At 47.1% G+C, this 19,893-nt stretch overlaps 1 protein-coding gene across 7 annotated transcripts in view; it reads left to right on the top strand.

Moving 5' to 3' along the window:
* Positions 1-19,893, top strand: part of LOC139756119 (monocarboxylate transporter 5) — a 205,087-nt gene that overhangs the window by 104,544 nt on the left and 80,650 nt on the right. The window contains exon 3 of one of the 7 annotated variants that reach the window (XM_071675204.1): positions 10,593-10,695. The exons of the other annotated variants lie outside the window; for them this stretch is intronic. The gene's annotated coding sequence lies outside the window, so the exon portion shown is untranslated. The remainder of the gene's footprint in view (positions 1-10,592; positions 10,696-19,893) is intronic. 7 annotated transcript variants of the gene reach the window in all.

Here is a 19,893-nt window from a genome sequence, read left to right as displayed (position 1 = left end):
ATTAACCTTACTGATGCTCTTAATGGGCGTGGGGAATATGCCCCGTTAACCTTACTGATGCTCTTAATGGGCGTGGGGAATATGACCCATTAACCTTACTGATGCTCTTAATGGGCGTGGGGAATATGACCCATTAACCTTACTGATGCTCTTAATGGGCGTGGGGAATATTACCCATTAACTTTAATGGTTATGAGGAATATTAACTGTGAAACTTAACAATTGCTGTTAATGGTCATGAGAAATATTACTCATTAATGGTAATGGCCATGAGGAATATTACCCATTAACCTTACTGATGTCCTTAATGGTCATGAGAAATATTACTCATTTACCTTAATGGTTATGAGGAATATTACCCATTAACCTTACTGATGTCCTTAATGGTCATGAGAAATATTACTCATTCATCTTAATGGTTATGAGGAATATTAGCCATTTAACCTTAACTATTGATCTTAATGGTTATGAGGAATATAAGCCATTTAACCTTAACTATTGATCTTAATGGTCATGAGGAATATTACTCATTTACCTTAATGGTCATGAGGAATATTAGCCATTTAACCTTAACTATTGATCTTAATGGTCATGAGAAATATTACTCATTCATCTTAATGGTTATGAGGAATATTACCCATTAACCTTAACTATTGATCTTAATGGTTATGAGGAATATTACTCATTCACCTTAATGGTTATGAGGAATATTACTTATTAACCTCAACTATTGATCTTAATGGTCATGAGAAATATTATTCATTCACCTTAATGGCCATGAGGAATATTACCCATTAACCTTAGCGATGCTCTTAATGGACTTAGCACTCTCATGAATAATCAGGTAATCCAGTAGGAATAATACAAGGCCATAAGTGAACGCAGTATGACCCATAAAAATGCTCATGGGGGTTTAAAGTCAGGGCGAGGGAGGGAAAGTGGAGGGAAGAAAATGAAAAAAGAAAACGGGTTATTCGTCAATGAGTCGCTGTTATTTTCGTAATGACCCATAAAAATGCTCATGGGGGTTTAAAGTCAGGGTGAGGGGGGGAAAGAATGAAACAGAAAACGGGTTATTCGTCACTGAGTCGCTGTTATTTACGGAATAACCCATAAAAATGGTCATGGGGTTTAATGAGGGAGGGGAAGTGGAGGGAAAAAAATGAAACAGAAAACGGTTATTCGTCAATGAGTCGCTTCTATTTACGGAATAACCCATAAAAATGCTCATGGAGGTTTAAAGTCAGGGTGAGGGAGGGAAAAAATGAAACAGAAAACGGGTTATTCGTCAATGAGTCGCTGTTATGTACGGAATGACCCATAAAAATGCTCATGGGGGTTTTAAAGTCAGGGCGAGGGAGGGGAAGGTGGATGGAAGAAAATGAAAAAAGAAAACGGTTATTCGTCAATGAGTCGCTTCTATTTACGGAAGCGTCTGAGCCAACGGATATGTGGAACACCGGATATATATATTAGGGTCACTACCTCGCATATTATTACTACAGGTTTAGTATATATATATTTTGTATGAATGGACTATTTGGTTATTGTAGTGCTGACGTACGGTTAACGACGGTGGTACGACCCTCCAGAACCGGAGGGACGACTTCAATGTGGGTATAGTGGCTTGGTAAATATTCGATCCACCGGATCCATATGTTAGGGTTAGGTTATACGCCTGGCCATTGTGGTGGAGCGTCGTGCTGTCGTGTGCTCTGAGGGTCGTGCTGTCGTGCTCACGGGTCGTGTTGTCGTGCTCAAGTGATTAACTGATCGTTAGTTTTGATAATCATTTAATTCAACATATATACATACATACATACATGCGTATATATTCCTATGAGTCCACGGGGAAATGAAACACGCCATGTGGCGTCCTAGCTACGTCTCTTCGTTGTATATCAACTGATTATAATATATTTTTCTTGTGTCTCCCATGATGATGTGATTATCACACGAAAGTGCACTTGGGAACTTATCGTGTTTCATTTCCCCCGTGGACTCGTAGGAATATACTTGATCACGCGCTAAATTGTGATCCTTTCCAATATATTTTATACGTGCACGTGTATTCGTTCTACCAACCAGCCAGTGATGTTTGAGAGGGTACGTTGTGGTTGGGAAGACATACACAAGGTTTCACCCGTCGTTGATCTGCTGTTCGCCAGACGTTCAACGCACGTACAGCGTGCTGCCGGGCGGGAGCACGCGGTGAGTTACGGTTCGAGCGGTGAGAGAGAGAGAGAGTAAGTCAGCTGACCCATTCATCTTGGGTCAGGATGGATGGATGAATGAAGGACGGGAGACGTGTCTGTTTGCGGACTGGAACAGCACGGAAAAGGGAGACACACACACACACACACACACACACACACACACACACACACACACACACACACACACACACACACACACACGCGCGCGCGCGCGTGTAGGAGCTGGAGAGGAATGCGTCCGCCTCAGCGAACCACAACGCTGGAGATGATATTCGCCAGCCAACACCATTGCCGCGCCCCTCCCAGGTCTGGCCTTACCATGGCCCATGTCTGCCACTGTGGTGGAAAGTTTACGCCACAGGACGATCCTCAACTATCACTTCCCTCCCCCTCACCTCACCCCTTCCTCTTCCCCTTCCAGCTGCAGCTGCTCTCGATTTCCATTCCTGATCCCCCTTCCCCAGTAAAAAAAAATGTAGATAAAACGAAAAACGCCATATCGTAGTACAGATACCGGACCTTTCCATCGGTGTCTTGTGACCTGACCTCATGACCACAGTGGCTTCCCCTCCTCCTAGACGTGGACAGCGATAGACTAGGCTCACCTTACCAGGTTCGGGGCGGTCGGCTTCACCTGCTAGGTGGTGGAAATCAAGACGCCAACCACGCTAGGTGGCGGTGGCCAGGGCTGCCCCCCCCCCCCCTTTACACTGACGGGTGATTAAGGTCGTGTGTGTGTGTTAAGGAACGCGTGAGTGGCGACCTTAAGGTGAAGGTGAGGTGTGGCAGTGTTCACCTGTGTGGCACTCGGGTTCACCTGAAGGTGTGTATGTGTCACCTGGGTTCACTTGGGTATACCTGAAGGTGTGTGTGTGTGTCACCTGGGTTCACCTGAAGGTGTGTGTGTGTCACCTGGGTTCACCTGAAGGTATATGTGTCACTGGGTTCACCTGAAGGTATATGTGTCACCTAGGTTCACCTGAAGGTATATGTGTCACCTGGGTTCACCTAAAGGTATATGTGTCACTTGGGTTCACCTAAAGGTGTGTGTGTGTCACCTGGGTTCACCTGAAGGTGTGTGTCACTGGGTTCACCTGAAGGTATATGTGTCACCTAGGTTCACCTGAAGGTATATGTGTCACCTGGGTTCACCTAAAGGTATATGTGTCACTTGGGTTCACCTAAAGGTGTGTGTGTCACCTGGGTTCACCTGAAGGTGTGTGTGTCACTGGGTTCACCTGAAGGTATGTGTGTCACCTGGGTTCACTTGAAGGTATATGTGTCACCTGGGTTCACCTGAAGGTGTGTGTCACCTGGGTTCACCTGAAGGTGTGTGTCACCTGGGTTCACCTGAAGGTATATGTGTCACCTGGGTTCACCTGAAGGTATATGTGTCACCTGGGTTCACCTGAAGGTGTGTGTCACCTGGGTTCACCTGAAGGTGTGTGTCACCTGGGTTCACCTGAAGGCATGTGTCACCTGGGTTCACCTGAAGGTATATGTGTCACTTGGGTTCACCTGAAGGTGTGTGTGTCACCTGGGTTCACCTGAAGGTATATGTGTCACCTGGGTTCACCTGAAGGTGTGTTTGTCACCTGGGTTCACCTGAAGGTATATGTGTCACCTGGGTTCACCTGAAGGTGTGTGTGTCACTGGGTTCACCTGAAGGTATATGTGTCACCTGGGTTCACCTGAAGGTATATGTGTCACCTGGGTTCACCTGAAGGTATGTGTCACCTGGGTTCACCTGAAGGTATGTGTCACCTGGGTTCACCTGAAGGTATGTGTCACCTGGGTTCACCTGAAGGTGTGTGTGTCACTGGGTTCACCTGAAGGTATGTGTCACCTGGGTTCACCTGAAGGTGTGTGTCACTGGGTTCACCTGAAGGTATGTGTCACCTGGGTTCACCTGAGGGTATGTGTCACCTGGGTTCACCTGAAGGTATGTGTCACCTGGGTTCACCTGAAGGTGTGTGTGTCACTGGGTTCACCTGAAGGTATGTGTCACCTGGGTTCACCTGAAGGTGTGTGTGTCACTGGGTTCACCTGAAGGTATGTGTCACCTGGGTTCACCTGAAGGTGTGTGTGTCACCTGGGTTCACCTGAAGGTATGTGTCACCTGGGTTCACCTGAAAGGTCGTGCCAGATGTATGAAGGTGCCACCCTCATGTTAGACACACACACACACACACACACACACACACACACACACACACACACACACACACACACACACACATATAAACACGTACAAGATGAATAATGTTTGTTTATGTTTGTATGTATTTTTACTTATATACATCGATAAGACACCGTGATGCAGAGACTGGTAGATAGATATGGCAAAACACACTCGGATATATATATATATATATATATATATATATATATATATATATATATATATATATATATATATATATATATATATATATCAAACTATTCGTCATTTCCCGCGTTAGCGAGGTAGCGTTAAGAACAGAGAACTGGGCCTTTGAGGGAATATCCTCACCTGGCCCCCTTCTCTGTTCCTTCTTTTGGAAAATTAAAAAAAAAAAAAATAGTGAGAGTGGAGGATTTCCAGCCCCCCGCTCCCTCCCCTTTTAGTCGCCTTCTACGACACGCAGGGAATACGTGGGAAGTATTCTTTCTCCCCTATCCCCAGGGATAATATATATATATATATATATATATATATATATATATATATATATATATATATATATATATATATATATATACACACACACAACGTTAAAGGTGCATTGGTAAACACACACACACACACACACACACACACACACACACACGCAGAAAACATGACAGATATTTGCGTCCAAAGACGCGTTGTGTGTGACAGGAATAGTTGGACTTGCCTGTGTTATTGAGTGATCCCTCCTCCTCCTCCTCCTCCTCCTCCTCAGTGGTGAGGAGGGGTCTGGCCTTACTAACCCGACCCACTGACCTCCTTAGGTCTGCTCACACACACATACGCCACCTTCCCGTTAATGGTCGACTCACACTGTGGCTGTTGTGTTCCTTTCCTGTGCTCCCTTTTGTTAGTGTATGCATGTTGTTATCTGATATATATATCTATCTATCTATCTGTCTCTATATATATAAAGTACTGCCTTGACTCCTTACATTAAAGGGTGTATAATCAGACCATAGGCCCAGTAAAACAGATAACCCTGAAATAATGACTTGTGTTAACAGAGAGGTATGGGCTAGACACACACACACACACACACACACACACACACTCCCTCACCATCTGGCTAACATCTCCTGACAGCTGATGGCCATAATGATACATCTACTTTTTCTTCTAGTTACGTAGGTCAAATACCAAACACATAAAAATATATGAAAATATATTTATGATAAATGCCAAACACATATAAAAGTATATGAAAATATATTTATGATAAATAGCTAACACATATAAAAATATATGAAAATATATTTATGATAGATAGCTAACACATATAAAGATATATGAAAGTATATTTATGATAAATACCCAACACATATAAAAGTATATGAAAATATATTTATGATAGCAGAAATAAACATGGCTCTCTCTCGTAACATAAATGATACCATTTATCTTGATACATAGATCTCTCTCTGATCTTCCTTTACTTAACAACTCTTGGCAAATATACTTGCCTTATTTACATAACATACGTATTTGAAATGACTGAGATGTGTCCAGATTACAATATATATTGAACCGACAGATTTGTATCACGTCTTTCTCTATGTTTATTGTGTGAGAGAGAGAGTGGACCTTGGCCTTCTTCCAGTTTCTATACAAATTCTAAATATCACTTTCTCTTGTCTCTTACATATATTTGGTCCTTCTATAATCTGTAATAATATTGAAAATATATTTACTCTTAATTTGTTTACACTCTAATAAACAAAATCTCTTTATATTAACATACATTGATAAGACCCTCAGAACACTATAATGTACACTGGATAATGTAACTTAGAAAACTGAATAAGATATAATGGATAACTAAAACATTTATTGGTAAATAAGGGATAACTGTAACAATATATATATATATATATATATATATATATATATATATATATATATATATATATATATATATATATATATATATATATATATATATATATTACCACATTTAGTTCATTCTCTTTGCCAACCTGGTACATGGGAAAGACAGAAAACGGGTGCCCCGTTGGCCCCTGTTTAAGTTGTCTTTTTTTTTTTTTTAACTTCGTTTAGAATATACAAATGGTTGGGGTAAACATGGAAGATGACGTGGAATTTAACATCATTATGACAAAGAGGAAAAATTGTATTTAACGAATGACATATGACATTATACTCTACCTTGTGTGTGTGTGTGTGTGTGTGGTGTTACATCTTTCTCTGCTGGTGTTTTTTGGAGACGCCGTCAGGAGAACAGAGGCCCTACCTAAGAAGGTGACTCTGGTTGGGTAAGAATGTAATATTTTGACGTAAGATCTCAACCCGCACACACACACACACACACACACCTTGATCACCTCCGATCTTTCTCTTCACTTGCGCGCCAAACTGATCTCAACACCTCCATGGTGGCGTAATTATTATTATTATTATTATTATTATTATTATTATTATTATTATTATTATTATCGTGAGGTAAATCACAGATAAGGTCACCTCGTCCTGGCTCAGGTCAGTGCGTGCTCAAGGGTCTGTACCGTCGTGCTCAAGGGTCGTACCGTCGTGTTTAAGGATCGTACCGTCGTGTTCTAAGGGTCGTACCGTCGTGTTCAAAGATCGTACCTTCATGTTCAGAGATCGTACCGTCGTGTTCAAAGATCGTACCTTCATGTTCAGAGATCGTACCGTCGTGTTCAAAGATCGTACCTTCATGTTCAGAGATCGTACCGTCGTGTTCAAAGATCGTACCTTCATGTTCAGAGATCGTACCGTCGTGTTCAGAGATCTTACCGTCGTGTTCAAAGATCGTACCTTCATGTTCAGAGATCGTACCGTCGTGTTCAAGGATCGTACCTTCATGTTCAGAGATCGTACCGTCGTGTTCAAGGATCGTATCTTCATGTTCAGAGATCGTACCGTCGTGTTCAGAGATCTTACCGTCGTGTTCAAGGATCGTATCTTCATGTTCAGAGATCGTACCGTCGTGTTCAAAGATCGTACCTTCATGTTCAGAGATCGTACCGTCGTGTTCAAAGATCGTACCTTCATGTTCAGAGATCGTACCGTCGTGTTCAAAGATCGTACCTTCATGTTCAGAGATCGTACCGTCGTGTTCAGAGATCTTACCGTCGTGTTCAAAGATCGTACCTTCATGTTCAGAGATCGTACCGTCGTGTTCAAGGATCGTACCTTCATGTTCAGAGATCGTACCGTCGTGTTCAAAGATCGTACCTTCATGTTCAGAGATCGTACCGTCGTGTTCAAAGATCGTACCTTCATGTTCAGAGATCGTACCGTCGTGTTCAAAGATCGTACCTTCATGTTCAGAGATCGTACCGTCGTGTTCAGAGATCTTACCGTCGTGTTCAAAGATCGTACCTTCATGTTCAGAGATCGTACCGTCGTGGTCAAGGATCGTACCGTCGTGTTCAAGGATCGTACCTTCATGTTCAGAGATCGTACCGTCGTGGTCAAGGATCGTACCGTCGTGGTCAAGGATCGTACCGTCGTGTTCAAAGATCGTACCTTCATGTTCAGAGATCGTACCGTCGTGTTCAAGGATCGTACCTTCATGTTCAGAGATCGTACCGTCGTGTTCAAGGGTCGTACCGTCGTGCTCAAGGGTCGTACCGTCGTGTTCAGAGATCTTACCGTCGTGTTCGAGAATCGTACCGTCGTGTTCAAAGATCGTACCTTCATGTTCAGAGATCGTACCGTCGTGGTCAAGGATCGTATCTTCATGTTCAGAGATCGTACCGTCGTGTTCAAAGATCGTACCTTCATGTTCAGAGATCGTACCGTCGTGGTCAAGGATCGTATCTTCATGTTCAGAGATCGTACCGTCGTGGTCAAGGATCGTATCTTCATGTTCAGAGATCGTACCGTCGTGTTCAGAGATCTTACCGTCGTGTTCAAAGATCGTACCTTCATGTTCAGAGATCGTACCGTCGTGGTCAAGGATCGTACCGTCGTGTTCAAGGGTCGTACCGTCGTGCTCAAGGGTCTGTACCGTCGTGCTCAAGGGTCTGTACCGTCGTGCTCAAGGGTCGTACCGTCGTGTTCAAGGGTCGTACCGTCGTGCTCAAGGGTCGTACCGTCGTGTTTAAGGTCGTACCGTCGTGCTCAAGGGTCGTACCGTCGTGTTTAAGGGTCGCACCGTCGTGCTCAAGGGTCGAACCGTCGTGCTCAAGGGTCGTACCGTCGTGCTCAAGGGTCGAACCGTCGTGCTCAAGGGTCGAACCGTCGTGCTCAAGGGTCGAACCGTCGTGCTCAAGGGTCGCACCGTCGTGCTCAAGGGTCGCACCGTCGTGTTCAAGGATCGTACCTTCATGTTCAGAGATCGTACCGTCGTGTTCAAAGATCGTACCTTCATGTTCAGAGATCGTACCGTCGTGTTCAAGGGTCGTACCGTCGTGTTCAAGGATCGTACCTTCATGTTCAGAGATCGTACCGTCGTGGTCAAGGATCGTACCGTCGTGTTCAAAGATCGTACCTTCATGTTCAGAGATCGTACCGTCGTGTTCAAGGATCGTACCTTCATGTTCAGAGATCGTACCGTCGTGTTCAGAGATCTTACCGTCGTGTTCAAGGATCGTACCTTCATGTTCAGAGATCGTACCGTCGTGGTCAAGGATCGTACCGTCGTGTTCAGAGATCTTACCGTCGTGTTCAGAGATCTTACCGTCGTGTTCGAGAATCGTACCGTCGTGTTCAGAGATCTTACCGTCGTGTTCGAGAATCGTACCGTCGTGTTCAAGGGTCGTACCGTCGTGTTCAGAGATCTTACCGTCGTGTTCGAGAATCGTACCGTCGTGTTCAAAGATCGTACCTTCATGTTCAGAGATCGTACCGTCGTGTTCAAAGATCGTACCTTCATGTTCAGAGATCGTACCGTCGTGTTCAAGGGTCGTACCGTCGTGTTCAAGGATCGTACCTTCATGTTCAGAGATCGTACCGTCGTGTTCAGAGATCTTACCGTCGTGTTCGAGAATCGTACCGTCGTGTTCAAGGATCGTATCTTCATGTTCAGAGATCGTACCGTCGTGTTCAAGGGTCGTACCGTCGTGTTCAGAGATCTTACCGTCGTGTTCAAAGATCGTACCTTCATGTTCAGAGATCGTACCGTCGTGGTCAAGGATCGTATCTTCATGTTCAGAGATCGTACCGTCGTGTTCAAGGATCGTACCTTCATGTTCAGAGATCGTACCGTCGTGGTCAAGGATCGTATCTTCATGTTCAGAGATCGTACCGTCGTGGTCAAGGATCGTACCGTCGTGTTCAAAGATCGTACCTTCATGTTCAGAGATCGTACCGTCGTGGTCAAGGATCGTACCTTCATGTTCAGAGATCGTACCGTCGTGTTCAGAGATCTTACCGTCGTGTTCAAGGATCGTACCTTCATGTTCAGAGATCGTACCGTCGTGGTCAAGGATCGTACCGTCGTGGTCAAGGATCGTATCTTCATGTTCAGAGATCGTACCGTCGTGGTCAAGGATCGTACCGTCGTGGTCAAGGATCGTACCGTCGTGTTCAAGGGTCGTACCGTCGTGTTCAAGGGTCGTACCGTCGTGCTCAAGGGTCGTACCGTCGTGTTCAGAGATCTTACCGTCGTGTTCAAGGGTCGCACCGTCGTGTTCAAGGATCGTACCTTCATGTTCAGAGATCGTACCGTCGTGTTCAAAGATCGTACCTTCATGTTCAGAGATCGTACCGTCGTGTTCAGAGATCTTACCGTCGTGTTCGAGAATCGTACCGTCGTGGTCAAGGATCGTACCGTCGTGGTCAAGGATCGTACCGTCGTGTTCAAGGGTCGTACCGTCGTGTTCAGAGATCTTACCGTCGTGTTCGAGAATCGTACCGTCGTGTTCAAGGGTCGTACCGTCGTGCTCAAGGGTCTGTACCGTCGTGCTCAAGGGTCTGTACCGTCGTGCTCAAGGGTCGTTCAGAGACGTACCGTCTGTTTCCAAAGCCGTCTGTCATGTTCAGAGATCGGACGTCCGTGTTCAAAGGATCGTACCTTCTTGTTCAGAGATCGTACCGTCGTGTTTCAGGGATCGTACCGTCGTGTTCAGAGATCTTACCGTCGTGTTCGAGAATCGTACCGTCGTGTTCAAGGATCGTACCATCGTCGTCAAAGATCGTATAACATCAACCTCAAGAGGATGAATTTTTTTTTTTTGCAGTCCGTTCCGCATCCCGCGTCTCTCCCATCACCACACCGGCGTCATAAGCAAACACCAGCAGGGACGGTGCTGCCAGCCTCACCACACACTCACACACCACTACGTGAGCAGCATTGTTGACACTCATGGTAGCTGGGGGCCCGTGTTCAATGCCACCCCATTAACGCTCTCTCTCTCTCTCTCTCTCTCTCTCTCTCTCTCTCTCTCTCTCTCTCTCTCTCTGTATGTATATATATATATATATATATATATATATATATATATATATATATATATATATATATATATATATATTATCCAGTGGGATAGGGGAGAAATAATACTTCCCTCGTATTCCCTGCGTGTCGTAGAAGGCGACTAAAAGGGGAGGGAGCGGGGGGGCTGGAAATCCCCCCCTCTCGTTTTATGATTTTTCCAAAAGAAGGAACAGAGAAGTGGAGGGGGCAACTGAGGATATTCCCTCAAAGACTCAGCCCCTCTGTTCTTAAGGTACCCATTTTATCGACCAACACCTAGAAATGGACGAACAGCTGGGTTGACTGTGGACCGGCTGCCGCCACCAAGATTCGAACCCATGCGTTCGACCCTGGGCGACCCTTGAATGCGCTTCAGGGCCAGGGAAACGCCTGGTGTCGCATGACGAGCCCCAGGGAAAACCTCGGGCTCGCTGCTCCCCCACTGGGAAAAGTGATTCGCATATTTAATTCTTTCTCTCTCCATCATTACGAAATGATCGAGTTTATTTTGTTAACCGTAAATTATGTAAATTAATGTTATTTGGTAGGTAAAGGTCAGGTAAATGATATGTGCGTCCACGTAGGATACATAATGTTAGTAGGCGTGACCAGGACGTGTGTGTGTGTGTATGTAGGAAATGCCTCGCGTGGAGATCCTAAATTTTTTGCTAGACCTACTTACTGACTGTCTCTAGGTACGTACCTGGTCCGACCTACTTACACTGCCTGGGCTACTGGCTGTACCTGAGAGCTACTTACGCGACCCGTGCTGCTTACGGTACCCCGGGTTCATTACGCTACCCGACATACTTACACGACCCGAGCTACTTACCCGTACCCAGGCTGCACTGCCCGACCTACTTACCCTACGTGAACTGGCAACACCTGAGTTACTGTTACTACCTTACCTACTTACACTATCCTGTCTACTTACACTACCCCCCCACGTACTTACCATACCCGACCTACTTACCCTGTCCTACCTACTTGCCCTACCCCGACCTACTTACACTATCCTACCTACGTACCCTTTCCCGACCTACTTACACTTTCCTAACTACTTATCGTACCCCGACCTACTTACACTATCCTACCTAATTACTCTACCCCGACCTACTTACACTGTCCTACCTAATTACTCTACCCCGACCTACTTACACTATCCTACCTACTTACCCTACCCCGACCTACTTACACTATCCTACCTAATTACTCTACCCGACCTACTTACCCCCGCCATAATTACTTACCGGTGCAAGTTACTGTACCCTATCCACTCATCCCTTTGGGTGTGGCTGGTGCATGGAAATACAGTGTTGCTTTTTTTCTAACGAGGTCGTTGTCTGATGGCGCACACCAGCCAACTACAAAACGAGGTCGTTAGGAGTAAATTCGGTTGACCCCTCCAACCTATAATAATGCTTTGCATACTCTAGTAACTGAAGATTAAAAAAGAAAAATCAGTTGCATTTACAACACAGATGAATGTATATTATTTACACACCTTTCTGTTGTATACAAGAAGTGTATTATGGATGGACTATACAAAATGATCACAAGATCCAGGACATGTAAACCAGGTAAACCAGGGAAAGGTCTGTGGGGCCTGGATGTGAGTAGGGAGCTGTGGTCTCGACGCATTTCGTCTGTTCTTGGCGCTACTTCTCAAACACGGGAAACAGCAATCTATGAAAAACAAAGAATATATTATGTTCCATGAGGGAACAGATGTAAATATATTAAATTTAGGTAAAAAAAATAATCCATGAGGGAAGCGTAGTCACAGTAAAATATAATAGACAGGATTATTTATTTATTATTATTATTATTCTTGTTTAAGATATTTATTGTCAAATATACTCAGACGAAACAGTTCAGTGAGAGTGTGGGTGAAGGACACCTTTCTCGGGGGAAGGTGGAGGAGGCCAGTGGGTACAGTACAGTACAGTGGGTACAGTACATGGACATTGGAGAGTGACAGGTGGTGAGTTCAGGTATCTGTGGCACCTGTGTGATACACGCAAGACATGTTGAGACAGGGAATGTGGCAGAGTCAGGGAAGGTCAGAGGTCATGGCTGTGTTCTCTGATAGGTCATCATCATTAGGCAAACATTTACAGGTCATGACCTGGGTACATGTATAGGTCGTGACCTGGGTACATGTACTGTGGGTAAGATGTACATGTCATGGCCTGGGTGCCTGTACTGTGGGTAAGATGTACAAGTCATGGCCTGGGTACATGGACTGTGGGCAAGATGTACAGGTCGTGACCTGGGTACATGTACTGTGGGTAAGATGTACATGTGACCTGAGTACATGTACTGTAGGTAAGATGTACATGTCATGGCCTGGGTGCATGTACTGTGGGTAAGATGTACAAGTCATGGCCTGGGTACATGGACTGTAGGCAAGATGTACAGGTCGTGACCTCGGTACATGTACTGTGACTAGGAATAACAGTAACCCCAGGAACAACAGTAACCCCGTGGGACAATAGTAACCCCCCAGGAACAACAGTAACCCCCAGGAACAACAGTAACCCCAGGAACAACAGTAACCCCATGGAGCAACAGTAACCCCCCAGAACAACAGTAACCCCCAGAACAACAGTAACCCCCAGAACAACAGTAACCCCCAGGAACAACAGTAACCCACAGGAACAACAGTAACCCCGTGGAGCAACAGTAACCCCCAGGGACAATAGTAACCCCCCAGGAACAACAGTAACCCCGTGGAACAACAGTAAACCGCGGGAACAACAGGAACAACAGTAACCCTCAAAACAGTAAACCTCCCAGGAACAACAGTAAAACCCCAGGAACAACAGTAAACCCCCAGGAACAACAGTAAACCTCCCAGGAACAACAGTAAAACCCCAGGAACAACAGTAAAACCCCCAGGAACAACAGTAAACCCCCAGGAACAACAGTAAAACCCCCAGGAACAACAGTAAACCCCCAGGAACAACAGTAAAACCCCCAGGAACAACAGTAAACCCCCAGGAATAACAGTAAACCCCCAGGAATAACAGTAAACCCCCAGGAACAACAGTAAAACCCCCAGGAACAACAGTAAACCCCCAGGAACAACAGTAAAACTCCCAGGAACAACAGTAAACCTCCCAGGAACAACAGTAAAACCCCAGGAATAACACTAAACCCCCAGGAACAACAGTAAACCTCCCAGGAACAACAGTAAAACCCCCAGGAACAACAGTAAACCCCCAGGAACAACAGTAAACCCCCAGGAACAACACTAAACCCCCCAGGAACAACAGTAACACACCCCCAGGAACAACAGTAACACACCCCAGGAACAACAGTAAACCCCCAGGAACAACAGTAACACACCCCCAGGAACAACAGTAACACACCCCCAGGAACAACAGTAACACACCCCCAGGAACAACAGTAACACACCCCAGGAACAACAGTAACACACCCCCAGGAACAACAGTAAACCCCCCAGGAACAACAGTAAACCCCCAGGAACAACAGTAAAACTCCCAGGAACAACAGTAAACCCCCAGGAACAACAGTAACACACCCCCAGGAACAACAGTAACACACCCCCAGGAACAACAGTAACACACCCCCAGGAACAACAGTAAACCCCCAGGAACAACAGTAAAACTCCCAGGAACAACAGTAAACCCCCAGGAACAACAGTAACACACCCCCAGGAACAACAGTAACACACCCCCAGGAACAACAGTAACACACCCCCAGGAACAACAGTAACACACCCCAGGAACAACAGTAACACACCCCCAGGAACAACAGTAAACCCCCAGGAACAACAGTAAAACTCCAAGGAACAACAGTAAACCCCCAGGAACAACAGTAACACACCCCCAGGAACAACAGTAAACCCCCCAGGAACAACAGTAAACCCCCAGGAACAACAGTAAAACTCCCAGGAACAACAGTAACACACCCCCAGAACAACAGTAACACACCCCCAGGAACAACAGTAACACACCCCCAGGAACAACAGTAACACACCCCCAGGAACAACAGTAACACACCCCAGGAACAACAGTAACACACCCCCAGGAACAACAGTAAACCCCCAGGAACAACAGTAAAACTCCCAGGAACAACAGTAAACCCCCAGGAACAACAGTAACACACCCCCAGGAACAACAGTAAACCCCCCAGGAACAACAGTAAACCCCCAGGAACAACAGTAAAACTCCCAGGAACAACAGTAACACACCCCCAGAACAACAGTAACACACCCCCAGGAACAACAGTAACACACCCCCAGGAACAACAGTAACACACCCCCAGGAACAACAGTAACACACCCCCCAGGAACAACAGTAACACAACCCCAGGAACAACAGCGGTTGCAGGAGGAGTGTGTGTGAGTGAGTGAGTGAGGTGGGGAGGCCTGGGAGCAGGAGAGAGGCTGGTTCGCTGCAGCTCTGACGTGGGCCTTACGTTATTGATCCAGCAGCTGCCTGCCTGCCTGCCTTCCTGGCCTATACTGCCGCACTACCACAACTACCACCACTACCACTACCACCACTACCACTACTACCACTACCACCACCACTACTACCACTACCACTACCACCACCACTACCACTACTACCACTACCACCACCACCACTACCACTACTACCACTACCACACTACCACAACCACCACTACCACCACTACCACAACTACCACCACCACTACCACTACCACTGCCGCACTACCACATTACCACCACTACCACTACCACCACCACCACTACCACTACTACCACTACCACACTACCACAACCACCACTACCACCACTACCACAACTACCACCACCACTACCACTACCACTGCCGCACTACCACATTACCACCACTACCACTACCACCACTACTACTACCACCACTACCACTACCACCACTACCACTACCACACTACCACCACTACCACTACCATCACTACCACCACTACCACTACCATCACTACCACCACCACCACTACTACCACCACTACCACTACCACTAGTTGTAGATTTCCAACGGTTTTTATTCACGAGAGAGAAAATGGAGGAGGAGGAGTTGGTGTAGAACACGGGGTGGTCGCGTGCACTACACACTGTGTGTCCTCGTCACCTGGTGGTACGATACAACATGGGGGGGTCGTGACCTCGGCCACGACCTGTCGTTACGACCCTAGAACACGACGGGTACGACCCTTGAGTACGACGGTACGACTCTTGATTACGACGGTACGACTCTTGGGTACGACGGTACGACTCTTGAGTACGACGGTACGACTCTCGGGTACGACGGTACGACTCGACCACGACGTTCGGACCCTTGAACACGACGGTGTGACTCGGGTACGACGATAAGACTCGAACACGACCTTAAACTTGATAGTACGACCCTTGAACTTGACCGGACTACCCTTGTACTTGACTGGACGACCCTTGAGCTTGACGGTACGACCCTTTAACTGGACAGTACGACCCTTGAGTATGACGCTGAGAACCTTGAGCACGACGGAACGACCCTTGAGCACGACGGAACGACCCTTGAGTATAACGGTACGACCCTTGAGTGTGGCTTGCCACTACGACGACCCCTGAAAACGACAATGCGACCTTTAAACCCGACTTTTACGACCTGAAACACGAAGGCACGACCCTTGAACACGACGGAACCACTATTAAGCTTAATGGTACGACCAGTGACCACGAAGGTATGATCTTCATCAAGCTTAATGGTACGACCAATGAGCATGACGATACGACCCTTGAACTCGGCAGTACGACCAATGAGCATGACGATACGACCCTTGAACTCGGCAGTACGACCAATGAGCATGACGATACGACCCTTGAACTCGGCAGTACGACCATTGAGCATGACGATACGACCCTTGAACTCGGCAGTACGACCCTTGGGTAGGAAGGTTTTGGCCCTTCAGTTACACCACCCAGTTAAGCTGGACCCCCTCCACTCGCTCCCCTAAGCTGGTGTTTAAGCTGGGAGGTCTTTCTCTCCAGCTTGTTGCTAGGCTGGGAGGTCTTTCTCCCCAGCTTGTTGCTAGGCTGGGAGGTCTTTCTCCCCAGCTTGTTGCTAGGCTGGGAGGTCTTTCTCCCCAGCTTGTTGCTAGGCTGGGAGGTCTTTCTCCCCAGCTTGTTGCTAAGCTGGGAGGTCTTTCTCCCCAGCTTGTTGCTAAGCTGGGAGGTCTTTCTTCCCAGCTTGTTGCTAAGCTGGGAGGTCTTTCTCCCCAGCTTGTTGCTAGGCTGGGAGGTCTTTCTCCCCAGCTTGTTGCTAAGCTGGGAGGTCTTTCTCTCCAGCTTGTTGCTAAGCTGGGAGGTCTTTCTCTCCAGCTTGTTGCTAAGCTGGGAGGTCTTTCTCCCCAGCTTGTTGCTAAGCTGGGAGGTCTTTCTCCCCAGCTTGTTGCTAAGCTGGGAGGTCTTTCTCCCCAGCTTGTTGCTAAGCTGGGAGGTCTTTCTCCCCAGCTTGTTGCTAAGCTGGGAGGTCTTTCTCCCCAGCTTGTTGCTAAGCTGGGAAGTCTTTCTCCCCAGCTTGTTGCTAAGCTGGGAGGTCAGTCACCCCAGCCCGCGCTTCCTGCTCGGCTTGTCATGCATTACCTCTCACGTTACTGCTCATGTGACGGGTGACAGACAGTACAGTGACGGATGACAGTACAGTACAGTGACAGGCGACAGTACAGTACAGTAACGGGTGACAGACAGTACAGTGACGGGTGACAGTACAGTACAGTGATGGGTGACAGACAGTACAGTGGTGGTGACGCAGTACAGTACAGTAATGTGTGACAGTACAGTACAGTGACGGGTGACAGACAGTACAGTGGTGGGTGACAGTACAGTACAGTGACGGGTGACAGACAGTATAGTGATGGGTGACAGACAGTACAGTGACGGGTGACAGACAGTACAGTGACGGGTGACTCAGTACAGTACAGTGAGGGGTGACAGTACAGTACAATGACGGGTGACAGTACAGTATAGTGACGGGTGACAGTACTGTACTGTGACGGGTGACAGACAGTACAGTGACGGGTGACAGACAGTACAGTGACGGGTGACGCAGTACAGTACAGTGAGGGGTGACAGTACAGTACAATGACGGGTGACAGTACAGTATAGTGACGGGTGACAGTACTGTACTGTGACGGGTGACAGACAGTACAGTGACGGGTGACAGACAGTACAGTGACGGGTGACAGTACAGTACAGTGACGGGTGACAGTACAGTACAGTGATGGGTGACAGTACAGTGACGGGTGACAGTACAATGACGGGTGACAGTACAGTACAGTGACGGGTGACAGTACAGTACAGTGACGGGTGACAGTACAGTACAGTGATAGTTGACAGACAGTACAGTGAAGGGTGACAGACAGTACAGTGACGGGTGACAGTAGATTGACGGGTGACAGTACAGTACAGTGACGGGTGTCAGTACAGTACAGTGACGGGTGACAGACAGTACAATGACGGGTGACAGTACAGTACAGTGACGGGTGACTACAGTACAGTGACGGGTGAGACAGTACATTGACGGGTGACAGTACAGTACAATGACGGGTGACAGACAGTGCAGTGACGGGTGACTACAGTACAGTGACGGGTGACTACAGTACATTGACGGGTGACAGTACAGTATAGTGACGGGTGACAGTACAGTGACGGGTGACTACAGTACAGTGACGGGTGACAGACAGTGCATTGACGGGTGACTACAGTACAGTGACGGGTGACAGTACAGTGACGGGTGATAGTGAGACGAGTAACAGTACAGTACAGTGACGGGTGACAGTACAGTGGCGGATGACAGTACAGTGACGGGTGATAATGAAGGGTATGACATGACTACAGTGACGGGTGATAGTGAAGAGTATGACGGGTGACTGAAGTGATGGATGATAGCGAGGAGTATGACGGATGACAGTGTAGCGACGGGTGACAGTGAAAACCATGACGGGTGACTACAGTGATGGATGATAGAGGAGTATAACGGGTGATAGTGAACACTATGACGGATGATAGTGAAGGTTATGACGGGTGACAGTGAAGGGCGTGACAGATGACAGTACAGTGACGGATGATAGTGAAGGTTATGACGGGTGACAGTGAAGGGCGTGACAGATGACAGTACAGTGACGGGTGATGGTCAAAAGTATGACAGGTGATAGTGAAAAGTATGACGGGTGACAGTACAGTGATGGGTGATGTTGAAGAGTATGACGGATGACAGCACAGTGACGGGTGATGGTGAAGAGTATGACGGATGACAGTACAGTGACGGGTGACAGTTCAGTGACAGGTGATGGTGAAGAGTACGACGGGTGACAGTACAGTGACGGGTGATGGTGAAGAGTATGACGGGTGACAGTACAGTGACGGATGAGAGCGAAAAAGTATGACGGGTGACTTTAAGTGACAGTATGGACAGTACAGTGACGGGTGAGTCACAAATCCGTCACGAGGAAGTGACGCCGTCGCACACTGACGCGTCACGCCAACCACATTCCCAGAAATATAGAGCATTATAGAAAAACGGGAATATATATATATATATATATATATATATATATATATATATATATATATATATATATATATATATATATATATATGTATGTATATACTGGACGTAATTAGGGTCATCCAATCAGCGTCAGTAAGGTGTGTTGACGTGAGGGGAGGCGGGGGAAGGGGGGGGGGGTCACAAGGTGAACCGGCCCACAGCAGATCGACTTTCACTGCAGGAGTCACTGCTGTGCTCTGCCGTCCCAAAGCCACACTTTCACTCCGGCCCTCACACACGGACGAGCGCTACAGGGAGGGAGGGAATGTGTGGCACTGCTGCTGGTGGTGGTGGAACGCGATCCTAGCAGCAGCAGCTCCTCCCTCTCTCTCTCTCTCTCTCTCTCTCTCTCTCTCTCTCTCTCTCTCTCTCTCTCTCTCTCTCTCTCTCTCTCTCTCTCTCTCCTTCCCCTTACTGGGGCAGCCAACAGCACCAAACTCATAGAGGTTCCTTCATTCCCCAGGTGAACCCAGAGGCTCCTAGCTCCCCAGGTGGACCCAG

Source organism: Panulirus ornatus, chromosome 20 (assembly GCF_036320965.1).
Source record: "Panulirus ornatus isolate Po-2019 chromosome 20, ASM3632096v1, whole genome shotgun sequence".
NCBI classification, from domain to species: domain Eukaryota; kingdom Metazoa; phylum Arthropoda; class Malacostraca; order Decapoda; family Palinuridae; genus Panulirus; species Panulirus ornatus.
Note: the sequence above shows the minus strand (reverse complement) of the source record. Positions and strands in the feature narration are given on the sequence as shown.